This window comes from Cynocephalus volans, chromosome 6, assembly GCF_027409185.1.
Source record: "Cynocephalus volans isolate mCynVol1 chromosome 6, mCynVol1.pri, whole genome shotgun sequence".
Taxonomy (NCBI): domain Eukaryota; kingdom Metazoa; phylum Chordata; class Mammalia; order Dermoptera; family Cynocephalidae; genus Cynocephalus; species Cynocephalus volans.
This window is the reverse complement of record NC_084465.1, coordinates 118028793-118052969: the sequence shown is the minus strand read 5'-3', so window position 1 is coordinate 118052969 and position 24177 is coordinate 118028793. Positions and strand designations below refer to the sequence as shown.

The window sequence follows — 24177 nt, the reverse complement described above, 5'->3', positions numbered from 1 at the left end:
AATTATTATTTTAAGTGTCTCCTTACCAATGCCTGCAGAAGCACTGCTGGTGCCCGGGTCTAGGGGAGTTCAAGTTCACCCATTGCCTTCGAGGTAGCAGTGCGGTGGTTCCAGAGCCAGATGCTGGACCTGGTCTGCCTTTGTTCAGATCTTGGTTTCGCATTTACTACTGTACATGTACCTGATATTTTTCGGCCTAAATTTCTTCACTTGTAAAATAGGTATAATAATAGAACCTACCTCGTATGGTTGCTATGAAGATTAAATGAATTCATGTTTGTAAAATAGAGTGTCTGTCTCATTATAAGAGTGTGTTAAAATAATTACAAAATAAACAATCTCACTTAGGTATATCACTTATCCCCCGTGGATTATGTCAAGGATGAAAGAAACAGTATGCTTGAAAACCCTGGTGTGCTGTGTATCAGAGGGATTACCGTGATTCATCAGTATTCTCCTGACCACTTTCTATTTTGTTTTTAAAGTTGGTCTTTAGGGAGGAGCTCTGACTGTTGAGAAGCTGACACCATAGAGGCAATTTCTGACTCTCTTTCTTTCTCGCTCTCTATTTGATCTTCCTAAATCTTTCACTGATGCAGCTTTGGTGAATATACTGTTGCTGTTTTGTTTCCCATAGTGGGAGTGCCTCTGCTGTTTTACAAAGGGATGGGTGGAAAGGCAGTCCTTGCTAAATCAAGGACTTTTGCACACAAATAGACACACGCTTGCTGGCTGTTTAAATAGAATATTAGTGGTGATCATTTATCCAGCCGGAGTCTCCTGGGTTTGGTGCTGCATCAAATCAGCAGTCTGTGTTCTCGGCTGTCACTTCCTCACTGGTTCAGCTTTCCATAACCATGTATAGAAATCCTTCCTCCAAGGGTTATCCAAAGTGAAAATACTAGTGTGTGTTTATCAGCACTATCTCCCAGGTATTGGGCTAGGTATTGGCATGGATTTATCCTCATTTAATCTCCACATTAGTTCTAGGGGATTTCCCCCATTTTACAGAAGAGAATGCTGAGGTGCAGAGAAATGGAGTGATGTGCTGCAGCACTGCTGGGGCTCTGCTCTGTCCCCTCCCCCTTCCATTTCATTGTATTCCAACCTGGCTTCAGACTGGCAGTACCTGTAGCCATTTGCCTAAGGGCTTGCTCTGGCCATTGGCTTATTCTGTCCATGTGTGTGTTAGGCTGTGAAGATGCAGAGTAGCGAGGGATGCTCGAGAGAGGGGGTATGACTAATGCCCCCCAGGAGCAGCCCTCAACCATTGACCGATGGGAGTTGGAGGAGAAATACCTCTGAGTCTTGTGTTTGATGCTGTTTTCTAGAGTTGGATTAAGCTCCAGTTGCCCAAAATGGTACCATTCTCAGAAATGCATTCTCCATAGGCTTCCTTCCTGTCTTACCTCCTCACTCCCTACTGTTGGTCCTGGAATCACGTCTCAGACAAACTGCTTGTACTTTAATCATCGTCTTAAGATCTGCTTCTGGGATATCCCACACGAAGACAGTCGTCCAAGGCCCTAGCTAAATTCAGTAGCCTTTTATGTCTTCATTCTCATCGTGGCACTATTTGACACTACTGATGGCTACCTCTTCTTATAACTCTTCCCCTTTGTGGTTTCTGTGACAACTAATAGGATTCTCTTTCTGTTTCTGATGACTCCATTTCTTTTTCATTCATTGACCCTTCTCCTTTCTTTCGTTACCCAATTTTAGGCACCTTTAGTGTCTCAGTATTTTAGTTGTAAATAAGAGAAAACCCAACTCAGACTGGTTTAAGTTAAAAAAAAAAAGTTATTGGAACATACGATTGGGAATCTTGGGGTAGAGTGGCTTCAGGGGAAGTGTGATCAAGGGATCAGCAATGCGAGTCTCTCTGCATCACGACTCTGCTTTCCTCTGCATCTCTAGATTCATCTGTCCCTCCCTAATGATGCAGTGGCAACTGGTGGGGTCCAAGCTCATCTCCTGTCTTAGCTACGTCAGTGGAATGGGAGTGCTTCTCTCCTGAGAGTCCCAGTGAAAGTTATGAGTATCATTCTCACTGGCCTGTCTTGGGTTATGTAGACAACCTTAAACCAATCACAGTGGCCAGGCTGAGTCACATAATTACCCTTGGAACCAAGGTTAGAGTCAGCCCCACCTGAACCACAAAGACTGAGAGTGGGGAGAGGTGATTTCCCAAGGAAAATCCAAATGCTATAACATGAGAAAATGGATACTGGGAAGGCAGAAACAACAGATGTCCATACACAACATCTCTGCTCTTCTCTGTCTCTGAGTCACCTCATTATTTCCATTCCCACCAGCTTGGGCGGGACTCTGAAACTCCCATTTTCACTTCTGAGTTGTGGCCTCAGTCTCTCCATCCTCTAGAGTAGGCATTTCAATTTGGTTGTGCCCAGACCTGAAACCAGGGTGATGCAACCCTAGCCCCTCCCACCTAGTTCCTCTTCCTGACATCCCTGTCTTCCTTCATCGGTGGTGTCCCTGCAGTCTCCATCTCTCCCTCCTCTCTGCCCCAGCCTACTGTCCAGCCCTATCGTGCTCCTTTTGGTTCCTTTGCACATTCTGAGCTCAGAAGTCACTTCTTCTGGGACTGCTATCCTGACCACCCCTTTCCGCCAGTCTGGGTTGGTTACATTTCCTCTGGGCTGTGCTAGGCTTCACCCCCTTTACCACTGTGCTTCTTACTCAGATGCTAATGACCCATTCCACTGTCCACCCTCCCCATATGGGCAGGGCCAGCTCTGTCTCATTCACCATTGCGTCTTCAGCAGGCCAGACTTAATGATCGTGTGTCCGGGCTGGTGCCTGACAAACTGGGTTTAAATCCAGGCTCCACCTCTCCTGAGCTGTGAGAATGTGGACAAGTTTCCTCGCCTCTTCAAGCCCAGAGGTAACATGCAGGTGATAGTCCCTCCCTCACTGAGCAGGTATGAGGAGTCAGTGGTAATCACACACATGGAGTGCTCAGCACAGTGTCTGGCTTATGTGGGCATTTAATCAGTGAAGGCTACTATTTTTATATACTTACAGGTTGAATTCCCCTTATCTGAAATGCTTGGAACCAGAAGTGGTTTGGATTTCAGATTTGCAGAATATTGTCTATGCTCCAATGAGCATTTCCCTTGAGCGTCATGTCGAAACTCAAAAAGTTTTTGATTTGTGAGCATTTTGGATTTTGGATTTTCAGATTCGGGTTGCTCAACCTATACTATTAATGTTATTTTTATCTCATCCAGTGTCTAGCATATAATAGACTCTCCACAAATGATAGCTCTTATGATTAGCCTAGAACAGAACCTGAAGCGTAGGGTAGGCTCATGGGATCACTGAAATGTTCTTTATGGAAATTTGAAATAATAAAGGAGCCTTCAACGCTTCCCTTGCTGTGCATGAATAAGGAGTGGTGAGATCAGGATTTCCCTCAAGGAGGGTGGCCGGTTTCAGTGGGGCTGGAGGCCATCCCTCTCATGATTAGAGGTGGTCTTCTCTGATGTCACTGGGTGCCCAGGTAGAGTGTCACCAGCACTTGTTTACCTGTTTGATCTAACAAGGGTGGTCTTGTCCCTCCTGGGGAAGAGCCTCATTAAGGTTAGCCAGGGGCTTGTTTCTGACAAGTTCCAAGGGCTGCCTGGGGCTGCCAAATCAGGTACTCCCATTTCCTCATCTTGTCTTAATTAGTTGTTGATCTGTATGTGGTGTTCTTCTCTGTCACTGGCTGCAGGAATGGGTTATCCTCCAGCAGTGCTCTTGGCTTGAGCATGGCCATCATCACTGTCATCACTGTCAACGATAGCAGCAGCGTTTGCTAAGATTTATTGGGTGTCTACCAGTGACAGTAGTTGTGCTGGGCTTTTTGTATACTCGAGGCCTGCTGTGAAGATTCAGTAGGGTATCTGTATCCACATAGTTTGATATGGAAGCCACTAGCCATGTGAGTCTACTTACACTTACATTTAAATTAATCAAAGTTAAATAGAAAGAGAAAATTCAGTTTCTCGTTCACAGTAGCCACATTTCAAGCGCTTGGTGGCCACATGTGCTAGTGGCTTCCATAACAGACCTGAGGATATGGAACATTTCTTTCATCACAGAAAATTTTACCGAAGAGCATTGATCTAGAACAGGACTCAGTAAACTGTGGCTCATCGATCCACTGACTGAATTTGTAGACAAAATGATATGGGAACACAGCCGTGCCTGTTTGTTTATGGATCGTATATGACTGCTTTTGCGCTACAAGGACAGATATGAGTAATTGGGATAGAGACTGTACGGCCTGCAAAACCTAAAATACTCATTCTCTTATCCTTGAAGAAAAAGTCTGCCAACCTCTTGTCTAGAACATTACCTGGCACTTGTTAAGTGTTTAGCAAATGTTTGCTACTTTTCTATTTATTGAAAATGATATACATTTTAGTGCTCCAGATAAACTCTCAAAGTACGTATTGTTATCGCCATCCCAGAGATGGGGAAACTGGGCCTAGAGTTCTATAGTGTAATTTCCAGGAGGGCCAGGACCCTATTAGTCTTGTTCATTGCTTACTGTTGTATCTGGGGCAATGCCTGGCACATAATAGATATTCAGTACGTGTGTGTTGAGCAATGAATGGCTAAATAATGAATAAATAACTTTACGAACAAATATAAAAATGAGACAGCTGCATTGTACAGAAGAGGAGCAGAAGCCCCTCAGAGGGGAAGCGCCCCAGCAGAAGGTGATAGTGCTGTGCAGGTGTAGAGCTGAGATTCCACGTGAAGTAGACTGTGTGCTTCCCAAGCCTTCCACTCCACCACTCTGCCTTCTCCAGCCACTGCCAAAATGCAGAGCCGGTGCCTCTCTCTTCCTTCAACTTTTGTTTAGCTCCTTCTTCTCTTTCCCAGCTGCCAAGCTCAGCTGTTTTGCGACACTCTTGGGCCTGAAGCTTCATTTCTGGCGCTGTGGCTCCACAAAGCTCTGCAGCCGAGTCACTGGAGTCCAAGTAGATCAGCCAAGTCTGAGTGATCTCTCTCTTGGCCACTTCAGCCCATAGTAGCTCTGAGTTGAGACCATCTGTAACTTTACACATTTGTTGCAGCAAAACTTAAGAGGGCCACTGGGGTTTCTTCAGACATTAAGCTGGAGGAAGAGCAAAACTGTATCTGGAAGCACCTCCTCAGATGGCTTCTCATGGGGCAGCTTCTCAACGTGGATTCACATCAAATTAAGTCAAAGACACATTAAATGAATACAGTCTGTAAGTGCTTCCAGCTACAAAGTCACAGAATTCCATCTCTTGCCCTGGATATGGCTTCATTAGGGCTCTGAGGACTAGAGCTGAGGGCACCTCATTACCTCACTGTTCCCTCCTCATTACGGGTCAAATGTGTCCCTCAAAAGTTCATATGTTGGAAACTTGATCCCCAGTGTAACAGTGTTAAGAGGGTGGGAAATCTGATTATGGTATTTGGAAGGTGGGACCTTTAAGAGGTGGTTGGATCATGAGGACTATACTCTCATTAGTGGATTAATCTACTATGGAGTTAATGAGTTACCATGGGTGTGGACTGGTGGCTTTATAAGGAGAGCACATGAGAGAACTCTTGCCATCCTTGCCATGTAATACCCTGCACTGCCCTGGGAATCTACAGAGTCCCCACCAAGAAGGCCCTCACCAGATGCACCCCTGGATCACGGACTTCTCAGCCTCCAAAAGTGTAAGAAATAAATTTCATCTCTTCATACATTACCCAGTTTCAGATATTTCATTATAAGCAACCCAAAACAGGCAAATACAATTCTTCATCATCAGATGTTTATTTCCCACATGCTCAGGGGCCGGACTGCCTGGATTTGAATCCTGCCTTCACCACTTGCTTGTGTGTAATCTTGGGCAGGTTATTTTTCCTCTCTGTGCCTCAGTTTCCTCTTCTGTACAATAAGGGTAATAATAAGACCTACCACATGGCTGCGGTGAGGACTAAAGGAGCCAATATATGGAAAATATTTAGAACAGTGTAGCACATAGTGACTGTGTTTATTGTTATTATTATTATTCTCTCCTGTAATCTAAAATCTCCTCTAATTTGTTTCTGAGGAGTAGGACTGTGTCTTAACTTCCTTTAAATTTCTCACTGTAAGTTGGGGGTCTCAAACTCAACCATCTGCAGGAGTCTAGAAAAGAATGTGAAATGGAGACTGCAAGGCCATCTGATTCATTCATCACATATTTACTGAGCACCTACTATGTGCCAAGCACTGTTCTGCACATGGGGATACAGCAGTGAACAAACCAGACAAAATTCCCTGCCCTGATGGAGTTTCCATTTTAGTGGGCTCAGCTCCAGCTGCCCTGTCACCACGTGAGAATATGGGCCCACTGTTGACAAACTTCTCATTTTTTGAAAGAAAAGCCAGAACCTGGATTTTTAAAAACCATGAACTCTCCTGCCTTAAGAATTGGCATTGGTTTCAATTTTTTTTTTTTTTTTTTTAAGCACAAGGCAGGCTAAACTAAAAAGCCAGTTTGCAGCCCCTGCCGTACGATGCTCCTCCAGTAGCTTCTGGGAGGAGGCCTGTCTCTGTCCTGCAAACTAGCGGCTGATTGATTTCAAGGTTGTTGGCATGGAGGGCAACTCCCCCCATCTCCCGCGTGGAGGTTCTCATGGCTTTTTCTGCCCACAGAGCAGATGACGCTGCTACGCCGCAGAATGTGGGCCGCGAGTTTGAATATTCCTTTTCTCATCCTTCTTTTTAGATGGCAGTCTTGGCTGGGTTCCCAGCCCCCAACAGCAGACGATGGAAGCAGCTTTCGTGTCATCACCCATGGGGACAATAGGGTGGTGATGGGGATAAGGAGAAAAGGCAGTGAGTTGGGAAGCAGCGTTTGAAGCCAGGGAATTAATTATCTTTGTTGCTTGAATCTTTTAAAAGTGCAGAAGTGATTTAAAAGTGGAGAAGTGATTTAAAAGCCTGTGTGGGAAGGGTTGCAAGTGGAATCAAGGAGAAAAGACATTGAGGACACTATAAGGAACAATTTCTAACAACAGGAGGATTTTGGAGGGTGAGTGGTGAAATGCCTGGGAAAATGTGAGAATTAGTCACAGAAGTACTTTTAGGTTGATGCACAGTCTTGGAAATGCTTGCTTTTATAGGTGGCTACCTATAAGTGGGGTGTGTGCTCTCTGGTTGGCCCCAATCCTCCCACTTCCTATTGTACCTTACCCACTTTCTTGACTTGTTTATGCTGCTGGTCTGGCCTGCGTAGGCCTCTGAGTTGGTGCCGCCTGCTCCCAGGGAAGCTGTGTGGCAGAGTGCTTGAGACAATGGGCTCTAAGTTCAAACCCACCTGCCTTATCTGCCTTTTACTAACTGTAACTTTGGACAAATTCCTCCACCCCATGGTTGTCAGGATCCCACTGGAAATAGAAACTACTTGGTGGCTGAAAGGAAGAAAGTTTCATGGAGGGATTATTTAGGGAACGTGCACAAGGTTCAATTACAAATAAGGAATGTTGGGGCATCTAGGGACGTGCAACAGCGGGAAGCTATTAGCACCTCTGGGGAGCAGGACGCAAGTGCAGCAAATAGTGTGGGGCCTGTGGAGAGCTGGAGCTGAGGGAGGAGGGACCACCAGTGGGAACCGTGGTCCTGGAGGGACGCAGCTGCTTCCCAAATTGTGGCATCAAGGCAGGGAGGAGGAGGAGGAAGAATCCCCCAGCCTCTGTCCTCCTCTGCAATTGCCTGTTTGCTTCACTCAGTGGCTGAACCCACTTGGAAACCAGGAGGCGAGGAGGACTGGGTGATTAATTCTGCAGGGGTCAGCCTCCTGGGGCCCAGATAACCACAGAGTCAGATGAGGAATGGATCTAGAAGAGAAACTGAGGAGCATCCAGCACACTGTTCCTGTTTTCTTACCTTGAAAGTGGGGGATCATAAGGGAGCCTGCTTCAAAAAGTTATTGGGGGCCAAAGTACTCATGCAGTAAAGGGCCTGGTAGATAGTAAATGCTCAATAAATGCTGAGACTCAGTGTGGGTCTCAAACCATTTCTTGGAGCCAAATGTCCAGAGAAAAGGGTTCTATATATTGTCTCTCCCTACAGTTTCAGTATCAAGAGACATTTCCCTCCCTTTCTGCAAAGGGGACCTAGGATGATTGCTTCTTTATGGGGAGCTTGAAGTGGAAGTGCCGAGGTTAAGAGCAAGGACTCTGGAGCCAGACAGCCCGGGTTGCAGTCCTGACTGTCAGTTTTTGTCATGTTACTTGGCTACTTCTGCCTCATTTTTTCTCATCTGTAAAGTGGAGATATTGATAGTTCCTACCTCATAGGATTGTGAGGATTAAAATAAGTTAATCTATGTATAGAGCTTAGAACAGTGTCCGGCACACTGTAGGCAATCAGTCGATCTTAGTTATTGTTGTTTTCATCATCATCACCATCACCATGATCACCACCACCATGATCACCATGATCACCACCACCATGATCACCATGATCACCATCATTATCACCATCACTGTCACTACCATCATCACCACCACCACCACCACCACCACCACCACCACCACCACCACCACCACCACCATGGATCATCTCCAAACAAAAGTAATCCCAATAGAAAAGTCCCCACTGGATGGAGTCCATCCCACCGGTCCTCTCAGGAGCTTCATTGATCATACCATTATCTTCTCGTCCTCCCACAGATAGGATATTTCAGGGAGTGATTGATAGGTGTATGTGTGTATGTGGGGAAGGGTGGGCTTGTGCCTGACTCTGGGGACAAAGTGCTCTGTTATGCAGAGTAGCTTGCCTGTCATCCCACTACGGGCCCCTTCCTTGAAAATTTCCAGGCTATTTTTGAGCCCTCATGGCTCACATGTTTCTTTCTAAATCATGTCAATGCCAGCACAGAAAAAATTGGAACCTTTTGGCAGAGTAGAAAGCAAAAGCGATTTCAAAGTGCATGGAGGATGAGTGTTGCTTGAATGACAGGGAATTAAGACGTGATGAGAGTGCTGAGTGTACAGACTTCAGACAGCTTGTGTGTTTGTTTTTTGACCTCAACAGATTTCTTGGGAAGTCAGTGGAGATGCCCAAGGTTAATATCATCTCTGAGAAGGCACCGAAGGGTAGTAACACCCCTCTGCCCACCATTTATATTCACACTCTGGAACACCAGAAACAGATGTAGGGAGAGGAGTGGGCCGTTGCGCCGGGGCAGCGCCTGGGCTCTGAGGCTTGGGCTTCTGCAGGTGGAAGCACCGGAGGACAGAGGGGAGTGAGTGCATTGGTGCTGGCTGCCTGGGAGCTCTCAGGTTTTGGGTAGTGAGGTGTGGCCAGACATGAGCCAGGCTGAATTGTGTGTGAAAATGTGGATTTAAGAGCGAAGGTGCCAAACCAAACCCTCACCTTTTGTACATTTCTCTGAAAGGCAGAGGATGGCTTTGAAGACAGGTGAATCTGAGTTCAGGTCCCTTCTCTGCCTCCTGCTGGCTCTTTAATTGAGGGCATAGCTGAATCTTTCCTTATTTGAGAGGAATCATTGCCATACATACAGGGCTGTTGGGAGGCTCAGAGATCATGATGCTACAGGGCCTCTAGGGCTTGAGAAATATTGGCTGAACTGCTTTGTGTTAAATTCTCGCAGTAGTTCTAGGGGAGGGTAAACAGGTAGCATTTCATTCCACAAAGGAGGAGACTGAGGCACAGAGTGGCTTGTCCATGACTACACAGGTGGTGACTGTAGGCTGTCTGTGGGCTCTCCTCCAAGGAAGGCAATACAGAGTAGTGGTCAGGGCTTGACCAACCTCTGGAGTCTTATGGCAGGTTTTCTAGACCTCTAGCACAGTTTTTCTCACAGATACATGAGGAATAATAATAGACTTTCTGTGGTTGTCTTGAGGGTTACATGAGATCATCCTATAGACACTTAGCATGTGCTTGGGATATAGTAAGCTCTCCATAAGGTATTAGCTGTTCTTCTTATTAGCAGCAGCAGCAGTTACTGTTGTAGTAGTAGCAGTAATAGTAATAGTATAATTGTGTCACCCAAGATTCACGTTGGGGTTTGGTTGATGAGTGTTGGCCTCTGGAAGTATTTCAGACTTCTTCTTTTTTCTATTTTATTGAGAAAACAGGTATTAATGATAATAATTATTTTGTTTTTTCTCCTTTCTTTTTATTTTATTTATTTTTATTAAAACATAATTGGATGTACATATATGAGGGATATGGTGTTGGATATCAATACCCGTGTGTAATATGTGGTGCTCAAATCTGCATAGTTAGTATATTCAGCATGACACAATGTAATTATATTTTGTGGCCCTTCACCAATTTCTCAGTATTTGCTTCTTTTCTCCTGCCTCTGAGGACAGATGGTGTGCTGGTTATTCTCCACTTGATGTCTCCTCTACAACCAGCATTCTCTGCCCTGCTCTGTGTCCCAGGAGGTGGACCCTCATGGACTATATCTCCTGGGCACCTTTGATGGTTGACTTTTGTCTGAGTTAAGCCAATGGGAGGTGACAGTAAGTTTGGGGTCTCTTCCACTCTCTCCCTCCATCACTGGCCTCCCTCTGCAATGATAGCTCCTCTGGCTGGTTCCTCTTCCAGTGTTCCAGCTCTCGTGAGGCTTTTGTTCCATGCTTTCATTTGGTTATAACTTTAACAGTAGGTGTGCTGACAGTTCCACAGTTGTTGGTGTCTTTAATTAAACATTTAGGGCAAGGGCCGAGCCCGTGGCGCACTCGGTAGAGTGCTGCGCTGGGAGCGCAGTGACGCTCCCGCCGCGGGTTCGGATCCTATATAGGAATGACCAGTGCACTCACTGGCTGAGTGCCGGTCACGAAAAAACGACAAAAAAAAAAAAAAAAAAAAAAAAAAAAAAAAAAAAAAAACATTTAGGGCAAATTTCATTTTCTACTGAGATCCCAGTGGGCATAAAAACCTATTTAAAATAAAGTACTGGATTGTTTTCCTTTAAAAAAATAAAATTGTATAACCCCTTTGGAGAACAGTGGCAGCTTCTTATAAAGTTAAACACAGAGTTATGGGGTGACACAGCAATTCCACCCCTAGGTGTTTACTCAGGAGGAGTTAAATCATATGCCCACACAAAGACATACAAATGAATGTCCACAGCAGCTTTATTCATAATACCCAGAAACTTGGGGGGGGGGACCCAAAATATCGATCAATAGATAAATGGATTTTAAAAACTTTGAAATAATCATATAATGGAATACTACTCAGCAATAAAAAACAAACTAACTACTGTTACTGACAAGTACATGGATGAGTCTCTAAAACATTATTCTGAGTGTAGGAAGGCAGGCACAAAATAGTCCACACTGTGTAGTTCCATGAATTTCTAGTGACAGAAAGTGGATCAGTGGTTGGCAAGGGCTGCGGCTGGGAGGAGGGGATTAATTGTAAAAAGGCATGAGGGAACTTTCGGGGTGATGCCAGTGTTCTATATCTTGATTGTGGTGCTAATTACATGGGTGTAATATATTTGTCCAAACCCATCAAAGCTGTACATCTAAGATGGGTATATTTGCTTGCATTCTAATATAACTCATGCAGTTGAAGTATATGAAAATTTATATTTGCTTTATTATATTAAGACATTAGGGAAATACAGAATTATAGAAAGTCCTTATAACCAGAGACAACTGCAGTCATCAACATTTCATATATTTCCTTCCAGTTTTTTTCTGTACTTAGGTTTTCTCCCTTCCACTGTCTGACTTAGATAAAAAATAAAGCAAGTGGAAAGTCTCCTTCCTGAGGACCTTCTTGCTATGACTTTACCATGCCTCAGGGCATGTGGGATGATGAGAAGGTTTTGTCTTGTATACCCAAAGCACATTGGGAGGAAATGAAAGTGTCAAGGAGATACACTGGGGTGAAAGATGGGGGAGTGTGGTCTACAGTTGTTGGCTTCAAATCTCAACCAATCCCCAATTAAATATTGTCAAGCCCCTGTTATGTGCCAGCACTAGAGACAGTAGTGAACAAAACATGTGGCTCTTCTGCTTTAATGGAGCTAGCAGTCTGGGAGGGAAAGGCATTACCATTATTAGAACAACAGTAACAATACCAATAGCTGATGCTCACATTTATGGAGCACTTACTTATGTGCTAGTTATTGTGTTAAGGTTTATTATTTTTTCTGTTAATGTTTTTAATGTGTTGTCACATTTAATTCCAGTGTCTATGAATAGGTATTCTTTTTATCCCCACCTTATTAGCGAAAATAATAAAGTGGGGATAAATAATAAATTTACTTATTATTTATTATTTGTATAATAATAAAGTTTACTATTGAAAATAATAAGGCGGCTTAGAGAGGTTAGGTCAAATGGGAACAGACTGTAAGTAGGTTAAACTCAAACTAGTGGGTCAGAGAAGACTCCTGAGGAAGTGATATTAATGTGAGATCTGAAAGATGAAGGAAGCTTCAGAGACCACGGACAGTGGCTCTTTTTTCACTGAGGGCAGTGGGCTGGTTTTGAATGACCATGAGGAGTTACACGGACAGACGTGGTGTTTGGAGGTGAGTAGTGGTGATGAGGGAGGAGCAAGGGTGGCCCCAGGGTGAGTGATGCAGACACATCCCGAGAAATGAGGCAGGAGGATGGGGATCTGAGGAGGCAGGTGGGTAGATGGGCATGAACTCAGGGAGGAGCTCTGGACTGAGAGTTACCGAAGTCACATGGATTGTCAAGATGGCCTGGGGAGTGTCCACAGGGAGGGGACTAGTGTCTAGGACAGAGCCTTGAGGAATTCCAATTGGGAAGGGCCGAGGAGGGTGGGAGGAAAAGGTGGAGCCAGGGTAAGGAGGAAGAACCACAGAGGCCAGGATGGAGACGTGTTCCAGGAAGATGACTTCTGTGCAGTTGAAGGTTGTCCCTAGGAGGCAGCGGTGTGCAGAGGTGTGTGGTGAGAAGCTTGGTGACCATCACTTGGGGATGTCATAGGAAGGATACTGCATCAGTGTGGGGTGACTCAGGTGTCTTTGAATTGGTTAGGGTTCTTTGGCCATTTATAAGCACATAAGTAGACTTTAGTTGTCTAAAGAAAAAAGACCATCTGGAAAGATACTGGGTAGCAGACCTTAGAAAGTACAGGGCTGAGAGGAGCTCCAGGGATCTAGGTGGCAGGAATTAATGGATGACCTTTGCATTGTGACACCACTGGGATGAATCAGCTCCAGCTGTTTTCCATCTCTGTGTCTCTGGTGGGCAAGAATCAAATCCCAGGGAGAAAGAGTGTGATGTTGGGTCGTGTGCACAGGGAGAGATGGACACCTTGACTGACAGCACCACCAGGACTGCGTACAGAGGAGGGATGATTTCCCAAAGGAAAATCAACATTCCCATTACCAGAAGAAGAGGCAGCAGGTGCTGGGCAGGCAGAACCGGCAGATACCCTCTGTAATCTCCATGTCCCTGTCTTTGATTTAGAGATTTTTGCAACATTCATTGGGCAGGCCGCTCCTCCTTGCAGAGTTATTGCTAGTGTTTCGCCTGCCAGAAGATTAAGCTTTCTGTTTGCTTTTTTTTAGAGTGAATTGAGGGTCTAGGATTGACATGAATTTATCTCTGGGCCTCAAGCCACCTAGCTCTGTAGGCACAATTTGGTGGATGTGACTCACTGTCGTGTCAAGGAAGGGTGTGGCCTTGTGGCTATGTGGCTCTGTCACCAGCAAGGATGCTGGTAGTGGCAGAAGGTGTAAATCACTGTTGCATCAGTGAGGTGGATGTGCCTGTCTTTAAGGCGCTTACTGAGAAGAAGCCCGAGTAACAGGCACCCATGGACACAGGAGACCTGTGAGCTCTCATATCTGGTGTGCTTTCTCTCACCTGAACAAACTCCTAGGTGCAGCTGTCTTCACTGGGGGCCACGATATCCAGAGGAATTAAGGAAAGGATGAAACACTGTATCCCATCTTTCCCCAATTTACCAACATGGACTGATTGAATCAACTGCTCTTAATACCAAGCTCCTGAATAACAAAGGAAAGGTTTATTTACAGGAATGCATGAAGCACAGGAATGAGTAGGAGCCCCCTCTGCCCATCCTCCACCTTTTCTCACCTTTGGTTTATTAGTTAGAACTCCTCTGACTGCAAGAAACAAAAACCCAATTCATGTTGGTTTAGGAAAAGAGGTATGTATTGGCCTCTGTAGAAAGGTTGAGGGGTTCTTTGGGTCTGGTTGGATTTAGGTGCTCATAGGTGGTCATCAGACACTCTAGGTTCTGTTTTCCTCGGTGTTGGCTTCACTCTGTGAAAAGCCTTTTCTTTGTAATGATAAAGATGGCAGATGCAGACTTGTTCCCTGCCAGTTCAGCAGCTCTGCCGAAAAATAAATCCTCTCTCCTGAGGAACCGTTGGGTGGCTGGAGTCCCATGCCCATTGCTGAATCCACACTGTGGCCTTGGTCCTGTGTCCACCCTTGGAGCCACATGGTGAGGGCAGCCTTTGCTGACTCACACAAACTGAGAGTCAAGGAGTGGCGATCTCCCACAGGAGAAGGATGGATGCTGGCCGGGCGGAAACGAGAGATGTCCACCCCACTGGGTTTGGGGCCAGGCCCTCCTTGGGTCTGAGCGCAGTGGGGCTGGACAGGGCCGGTGAGTTGCAGGGATGTTGATGTTTCCTCTTAGGTCATGGCATCATGTCCTGCTATCCCCATCCTCGGGGCCTGATCAAAAGGGGGAGGCCACGGGATCGAGAACAATCTCCATGTGTTATGCCGGCAAGCAGAATGTGCCCAGCAGCTGTCCTGCCCAGGGTTTTTCTCCCTCAGGGCTATGACAGCAGAAGGTGATGGATGCAGATGGAGGGCGGCTTTCTTCTCAAGGGTTTATTTATTTCTGAGGCCTGTTCTTCACCTCTTGTGGGCTCAGCTGCGTTGTCTGGCTTCGTTGAATGAGTGTGGTAGTTTGGTGAAGGACACACTCCTGTCCTGCAGCTGCTGACCACTGCAAGGCTCTTGCTTTTGTTTTCCATCTGTGGAGCTGGGCTGTTGATAAGCAAATGAGGTTTGCTTTCACTTCCTCCTCTCTTACAAGAGGAGATCGTCCTCATCGAACTTTAAGAATTCCCTGTAAGACTGGGTAAATAAAAGGTAGCCCACCCACACGATGGGATAAGATGCAGCTGTGGAAACAGGATGGGGTCATTCTCTGTACACTGAGATGGAACAGACCCCCAGATCTGTTAGTTTGGGGAAAAGCAGGTGACGGAGGTGTAAGCAGAGTAGCAGTGCTCAACTCTCTTTGAATCACCCGGGAGCTTTTTAAGTGTACTGATGCCTGCCCCCGTCCCTCCCCCCAGACCCATTAAATCAGAATCTCTAGGAGTGGGACCTGAGCACTTTTTGTTTTAAAAGCTCCCCAGGTGACTCACACAGCCAGGGCTGAGAACCAGTGGTGTAGAATTGAATCACATGGGTAAAATAAAAGGGACATAGATAAAAAAGGAAAAGAAAATAGAGAATATCTCAGTTCCTATACACATATAGACTCACACATGTGCTCACACACCCAGAGAATACCTCTAGAAGGAGTCACAAGAAACTGGAAAGAACAGTTCCCTCTGGCCATGGAGTAGAGCAGTGATTCTCAACTGTACGAGTATACTCGTTTGTAATGTTCACATTTTTAAACCATAAGAGTGGAACACTCTTCTAAAAAATTCTCGCTGTGTACTCAAAGCTGGCCAAGCAGAGCTGTGAGATGACCCTCTGAACTCACACAGCTTGTCTGTGTTGGGGCCAGATGCCCACAAATTCACACAAACCATTCCTCCGCCCATGGTCTCAGCTGCCTTCCTCTTGGCTCAGCTGTGATGAGCAGTTTCTGAGTGTAGGAGTGACCAAAACAGCCCATTCATTCATCATTCATTCATTCATTCATTCATTCATTCATTCATGTTTTTGTTAAGAATTAGATCGGAGCCAGGCATGTGCTAGGCACATGAATCCGATCTCATCCTCACAACCATATGTAAAGTAGGTATCTTACCCCATTCTGTGGCTGAGGATATTTTAGCCCAGAGATGTATGTAACCAAGGTGAAAATATTTGAGGCAGAAGGACCAGCTAAGACAGGGCTTGTAAACTGGTGGTACTCAGATGTGTTTGGATGGCCTGCACAGAGCTTAAAAAAAATCCTATAAGGCAACTCTGAACCAGTGAACCTAGGGCCACTGTTGGCAGGAGCCAAGTGTCCCTTGGAGGGGCATGTGCGTTTCAGTTCAGCACAGTCACCACCCTTCCCTACTGTACCACATCAGGCTTGCTTCACTTAGTCATCAGGCCTGCTTCTGCAGGCATTTGACTTTGTAACCCTTGCATTACAATAGATAGGATGAGCAAACCATTATCTGTCTCTCAGGAATACTGAGCTGAATTATCCTGTGAAATATGCCATTCCTATTCCAATCTAGCATTCAGTTTGCTGACTGGAGAGTTAAGCTCCTCTGCCTTAAGTTTCTTTTGTGAACTGCATGCAATGGGCGGTTGGCATCGATATGTTTGTGGAACAAATTCCACAATAGGGGATGTGTAAAATACATAATAGAAAGCAGCAGTCCTCTTGACTGGTAGGAGTGTGGGGCAGTGGACTGAGAGGAGATGGAGTAAGTTAGGCGGTGATTGTAGTGTGGATGAATGCCGGGCTAAGGTTTTGAATTTCATTCTTTATGCTGCTACTGTCCAGTAAGACTTTCTATGATGATGGAAATGTCTTATATCTGCACTGTCCAGTATGGTAGTCTCTAGTCACATGTGGCCATCAAGCACTTGAGACATAGCTAGCATGAATGAGAAACTGGATTTTAAATTCTGTCTAATTGATTTAGATTTACGTAGCCCCATGTGGCTAGTGGCTACCATATTGGACAGTGCAGATTTATGCAGTAGGCAGGCACTGAATGTTCTGGAGCAGGGAAATAATAGCAAAGCTGGGTTTTCAGAGGATTAATTTTCTAGGAGTGCATAGGCTGCATGGGTGTGAGGAAGGAGGCAGGAATAATATTGACAATACTTAGCATCTTTAGGTGCCTACTGTGCTAAAATAAACTTATTTACTCCTCATAACAACTCTAGGAGGAAAGTAGTATTACTGTCCCTGTTTTACAGACTAGGAATCTGAGATACAGTGGGGTCAAGGGACTTATTCAAGGTCTCATAGCTAATAAATAGTGGCACCTGGTGTTGAATCCAGGAAGCTTGGCCGCAGAGCTTGTACCATGAATCCCTTCATCCTGGAAGGAAGGAAAAGAGCCTTCCTTGAGAGCTTATTTTGTGCTGTCCCCTGCAGCTGTATGTTCATGCATGACATCTCATTTAGATTTTGTAGCAATCACATGACATTGATGGTCTTACCTCCTTTATGATCATGGACACTTAGTCTCACAGAGATGACATATGAAGGCAGACTGATCAATCTCTAGGGACACCGGTTAAGGCTTTATTGCAAAAGTACATGTCTGTGGGGATTCACTGACTTTGGGAGTCGGTGAGGAATGTACAGGAAGATGTGGTATAAAAGATATTGCCAAGGAAGAGTCAGTGGGATTTAGAACTGACTGAATAGCGGGGGTGAGGAAAGCAGGGGAGGATTTCTTCTGGAACAGTGAACTGAATGACACACACAAATGCAGCTGCACCATACAAGTGGAGAGTGTGGGCTCCAGAGGAAGACAAACCTGATTTCAAATACAAGCGTTGCCACCGACTAGCTGAACGACCTGCGCAAACCACTGCTCTCTCAGCACCAGCATCCCTGTTGACATAACAAGGACTGTAATACCTTCCTCTCGGGACTGCGCTAAGGCTCAGGTTGAAGCACGGATGTGAAAGCCCTGTGCAGATTCAAGTATAGCGTAGCCATGTGAGTCACTTTTTAATGCTGGTGATGACAGGTGTTGGATGGCGATGGTGACCAGAACTTTCTGTCTTTGATCACGGAGACAGCTCAGGAAAGGGCTTGGGCTCTAGGCAGGTTTAATACAGATAAACCTGTGAGTCAGCTTGGACTTAGGAGGAGAGAGTGATCCACCCCAGCCACTGCAAAGCAAAATGTGCCTGCTGGTGGCTCCAACTCAAATGCCCTGTTTTACCAAGCACTTTGCAAGTGTTGTCTTGCTTGAGCTCCAAAACAACTTTATAAAAGTAGGTACTACTATTGTTCCCACTTTGGAGGAGGAAGCTGAGGCTCAGAGAGGTGTAGTAACTGGGTTAATGTCCTCCAACTTAAAGGTACTGAAATGGGGGTTCAAACCAAGGTCCCTCTGATTCCAGAGACGTAGCCTGTTACTCCTGCAGCTGATGGGCTTCTCCCTTGGAGGCTGGCTGGCTGAGAGACATGAGAGCCTAGGAAAGTGCTAAGGGCCCTTCTTTTACTTCTCCCACCTCAGATGTCTACAATGAGTGCTGGAATTTCTCCCTCAGATTGCTATGGATTTAGGGGAAAAGATCGTTTCCTAAGAATGTCAGTTTTCCACTGTACCTGGTGAGAATTGGGTAGAAGAGGAGAATCACCTCCAAAGAGAAAAATAAAATCTGAGACTTAATTTCATCCTCTTTGGAATGCAAGGAATAAATTTCAGTGGTTAGAATTGGGCGTTTGCATATGGGGTGCGGTGTGAAGCAGAGTTGGGATCTCAGTGCTTTCCTGGGGCAGATGCTTCAGAGAGGTCCCCCCAAAATATCCCCTGGGCTTTTGCTATAGTCTGCTGCCTTTAGGATCAACTAGGTGTTTCTGATGCTTGCTGGTGTATTAGTTTCCTAATATACAGCTGTAACAAATTACCACAAACTTAGTGTCCTAAAAATCATAAAAATTTATTATCTTACAATTCTGGGGGTCAAAGTCCTGAAAAATGAGTCTTCTGGAACTAAAATAAAGGTGTCAGCAGGGCTGCATTCCTTCTGGAGGCTCTAGGAGACAATCCGTTTCTGGTCTTTTCTAGTTTCGAGAAGCCACCCACATGCCTTGGCTTGTGTCCTGTTCCAACAATGGCATCCCTCCAGCCTGTGTGTCCATCTTCACATCTCCTTCTCTGACTCTGTCTCCTGCTTCCCACTTATGAGGACCCTTGTGATTACATTGGGCCCATCCGGATATACTCGTATAGTCTCCCCATCTCCAGATCCTTAACTTAATCACATCTGCAAAGTCCATTTTGCCATGCAAGATAACATGTTCACAGGTTTCAGGGATTAGGACATATACATCTTGGGGAAGGTGTCATTATTCTGCCTGTATAACTGGCATATGATCTTCATGACCTTATAATGAGGGGTGGAGATAGAGCTTGGACCTCGTTCTCATTCTCGGCTGGTGTTGAATAGCAATTTCCACTTTTAAACAGGCCATGTGTGCACCTCCCTGCCTGACACTTAGACATGTCCATTAGTCACCTGGCCTCTAAGCATTTGAGTTTGAGACCCCATTGTTTAGTCCTAATAAATCGTGGCTATAGACTGGATTCAGAGGGCTGGAGGGTTGCAGGCTTTCAACCTCTGTAGAACAAGGAATTATTGAATAAACCATGAAGCATCTGGGGATTCTTGGCTCTTATCAGGTACCTGTTTGAAAGTAGGACTTGTACACTTTTCAGCAACTCAGTAAATGTTGCTTCTTTAAGAAAAGCTGGTCTTATCCTGGATTTGCCAAATAGGAATGAGGGGGTGTTTATTTGTATCACAAAAGGATTTAGTTTGTTTCTTTAAATAGCTAGTCTTACTACTTTCTTTAAAGTGTTTTAGTTAATGGGGAATTTGATTTGAACAACTCTTCAGAAACACACTGAGTAAAGGAATTACCTGAAGCTCATCGGCTTTCCAAAGTCTGTTCCTAGATTCCCTGTAGAGTATACAGGAGTATAGTCAAGTCATGTGGCATATTGATTCTTCCTCAGTGGGGATGGATTATTTATTTCTGTGGCTTATTGAAAGGCTTCCTAAAGAGACCTTGTTAATGGTTGAGGTACTACAATCACTATCCATCGTGGTGCAGTGTGGAAGGACCAGGCAGGAGCTACGTCTTCCATGAAGTTGGTTATGTTTTCTTCTTTTTCATTCATCTATTTATCTAAATTGACATGTAGTAATTGTACATATTTATGAGATACAGAGTTATATTTTAATACGTGTATAAATAGTGTATGATGATCAAATTGAAATAATTAGCATACGCATGATCACAAAAATTTATCATTTCTTTGTAAGAAGAGCATTTGAGCTCCTTTCTACTAGCCACTTGAAAACCTACAATAAATCATTATTAATTATAGACACCTAGCACTACTGTAGACCACCTAGAACTTATTTTTCTTATCTACCTGTAGTCTTGTACCCATTGTTTTCTTCTTTTTCTAGACTGATGGTGTTTATTCTTTTGTTCATTTGTTCACCAGATATTTATTTGCTGAACATGAATTATGTATGAGGAATTGTGGTAGACACTAGGAAACTAGAAATGAGTCCTTCCCCAAAGGGGATAAAAGTAAATAAGATTATAACTGATAATCTGGATGTTTTGGGGAAAGGTTGTAGAATAAAGCAACTACTTGAAAATAGGGGGAAAAACTTTTCTAAATAGTTCTGGGTCAAAGGAGAAATTAACACCATACTCATAGACTACTTAGAAACTTCAAACAATGATGGCACTAAATCTAAAACATAGGATGCAGCTAAAACATTACTTAAAATAAAGGATTTTAGCCTTAAAATCTTTAAATTTTTTAAAGAAGAGAAATGGGAATAAAATTAATGAGTAGTCAATTTAGTAAGCTTTAAAAAGAACAGTAAATAATAGTAGCAGACATTTGTTGAATATTCACAAATGTAGGCACCGTTCTCAGTGTAGATTAACTCAATTAAGACTATGATATGGAAACTATTATTATCAATGTCATTTTTCAGAGAGAAAACTGAAGCACAGGGAGATGAGATAATGTGCCCAAGTCCAATAGTTTGCAAATGATGGACTCAGGATACAAACCTGGTCATCTGACTCTGGAATTCATATTCCCAGTTAATAAGTAATACAGATACAGATATGTAGGACAAAAGAAAAGTAAAAGTAGCAATTGATAAAGTAGAAAAAGCCCAGAAGAATTGATAAACATATCCATGGTCTGCTTCTCTAAAACGATAGAATAATAAAACTGACAACAAAAAAGACAAACCTCTGGAAAAAATAAAAAGAGAGACTTCCTGACAATACAATATGAGGAAAGAATGAGAAAAGGCATAGTATCATCCCAGATAAGATTGCACAATATAAGCACATTGAGAAAAATACTATCCCAAAGAAAATATAAATTCCAAAAGTTAGTTTGAGAAGAGGTGGAAAACTTTCCTGTGTGGTTGGAACGTAGAGAGCAAGGGAGAGGTGAAGTGGTAAAAGCTCAGGAATGAGACAGGGCTCTGCTGTCATCCCTTTTATTGCATGTTGTTCTGAAAGTTCTAGATATGGAAATATGATAAGGGCAAAAAAGAGGCCTCAGAGAAGAGAAAAGGAAAATATTGTTGGGGATAACATGATTCTCTCTCTGGAAAACTCAAAGGAAGCTACTGAAAATCCACAAAACTATTATGATTTTTTAAAAATGCATTATTTGCAACAACATGGATGAGCCTGGAGAAAATTATCCTGAGTGAAACAACCCAGGTACAAAAAGAGAAATACTGCATGTTTTCACTCATAACTGGGAGCTGAATCCATAAATAAACAAATGAACAATAAAGAGAGACAGAGAGAAAGAAATAAACAACAATCACAGTAATATGTTGAACTTTTAGAAAACTAGAGGTGGAAAGGGGGAGAGGAGGGGGAGAGGGAAGGGGGCTAACGAGGCATTGGTCAACGGACACAAAGAATGATTGCGTATTGTAATGATGAATAAGCTAACTATACTGATCTAACCACCACCCATTCTGCACAATTATTGAAAATCAACATTGTACCCCGTATGTATGTATAATAAAAACTAAGGAATGCTTACAAATAAATATACTGAAAATCTATTGCTTTCCTATTTGTAAGCAATGACCAGTTGGAAAACACACTGAAAAAAAATGTCTTCTTCACAATAACCTTAAAATAAGGATCCCAATTAGATAGGAGGAATAAATTCTGGTGTTTTGTTGGACAGGAGGGTGACTATGGTTAAGTTTTGTATATTACATAAGAGCAAGAGGAGAGGCTTTTGAATGTTTTCACCACAAAGAAATGATAAATGCAATAGGTGATGCATACATTAACTATCCTGACTCTGTCATTATACAACATATATTTGTATGTATATATCAAAATGTCAGCTTGTAACCCATAAGTGTGTACAATTACAATGTGTCAACTAAAATAAACAAACATTTTTTAAAAGATCCCTCAAATGAGACTATGTGTAGGACATAGATGGAGAAAGTTAGACTCAACTGGGAGATATAAAATAAGATTTTAACAAGGGAACAATTATTTCCTGGTGGAAAGACCCATTGTTGTTGAAGTGTCAATTATCTTGAACTTAATTTCTAAATTTAAGACCATTTTGATTAAAGTCCAGTCATTTTTTGGAGGGCGGGGATTGAGTAAATACAATTCCAAAAAAAAAAAAAAAAAAAAAACCAAATAAAAAGACTCCATTGGTATTTTAAAAAATCTTGACATACTTATGCTGAAGTTCACTTGGAAGAATAAACATGCAATGATAGCCAAGAAAATGTTCAAAATGAGTATAATGAGGGAGGACTTGCCCTGCCAAGATACAACATATTTTAAAGCCACTGTAATTAAAACCAGTATTGCTGTACTGCAAGACAGATCAGTGGAACAGAACAGAAGGCCCAAAGACAGACCACAGTGTATATAATTATTGAACATATAATAAAGCTGGCATTTGAAATCAGTGGGGAAGGGAGAGATTATTCAATAAAGAATGCTGGGACAGTTGATTACCTGTTTGGAAAAAAATGTCAAATTAGATTCCCATTTTACATTTTACAGATTCCGAGAAATTACAGATGTGTTAGAGTTTGAAGTGGAACTGATGCCATATAAAAGCACAGAAAAAAAAAAGAGAATAATATTTATATGACCTTGGGGCATGAGGACGGCCGTTTAAAATACAGTTGGGTTGTTTTCTTTGTCTACTTTTTCCTTTTAGTGGTTTGAAAGTTATACATAGTATTTCTGTTCTTATTTTTATCCTTAATCGTTATGATATCCTAAATGTGTTTCTCAATATCTATAATCTCTTGAGGACTATAAGACTCAGCATATTTCAGTTTTATAGCCCTTCTCTCACTCCCACTTCTTGTGACTTACGTTCTCTCTGTGTCTGTCTCTAATTTAAAATTATGTATTATGGAAAATATTAAACATATATAAAAGTAGACAGATTAGAATAATGATTCCTCATGTATCCATCATCCAGGTTCAATAGTGAACCTATCATGATCAATTTTTTTTTCATCTATAGCTTTCCCCTTTCTGTCCCCTTCCAGGCAGACTGAATTATTTTTAATTGAATTATTTTATCCATAAAGATTTGAAAATGTATCCTCAAAGACAAGGATTCTATAAGAAAAGTGATACCATTAACACTCCAACATTTTTAATTCCCTAACATCATAAAATAACAGATAACAATAATTCTCTAATATCATCAAAAAGTGAGTATGTCATTTCCTAATTGCCTCATAATTTTAAAAACTATTGATTTATTCAAATTAGGATCCAAAGTCCACATGTTGCATTTAGTTGATATGTTTCTTAAATGTCTGAGAATGTTCATTTCTCCTCTTATTTTCTTTCCCTTTTTCCTCCTTCTTGCAGTTTATTTATTGAAGAAACTGTTTTGTTTGCCTTGTAGTTCTCTACATTCCATTTTTTTTGGGGGGGGGCGTTGCTTATTGCCTCCCTGTGGGGTCATTTAATATGTTCCTCTGTCACTTGTATTTTCTGTAATTTGTAGTTGCATCAAGAGACTTGAATCGATGTAGATGTGATTATTCGGCAAGAGCACTTCATAGGTGGTGGTGTGAGCTTTCGTCAGCAGGCAGGTCGCATCTTTTTGGGATGTTAGCAGCTATTGATGATTATTGCCCAGATCTGTTATGTCACTCGGGGTAGCCTTGACTTTTCCTGTTGTGTTT

The 24177-nt window shown here is 43.2% G+C and overlaps 1 protein-coding gene across 2 annotated transcripts in view; it reads left to right on the top strand.

Annotated features, from left to right (window-relative positions):
* The window catches only part of PRKCB (protein kinase C beta), a 329464-nt gene that overhangs the window by 102236 nt on the left and 203051 nt on the right, over positions 1-24177 (top strand). The gene's annotated exons all lie outside the window — the stretch shown is intronic.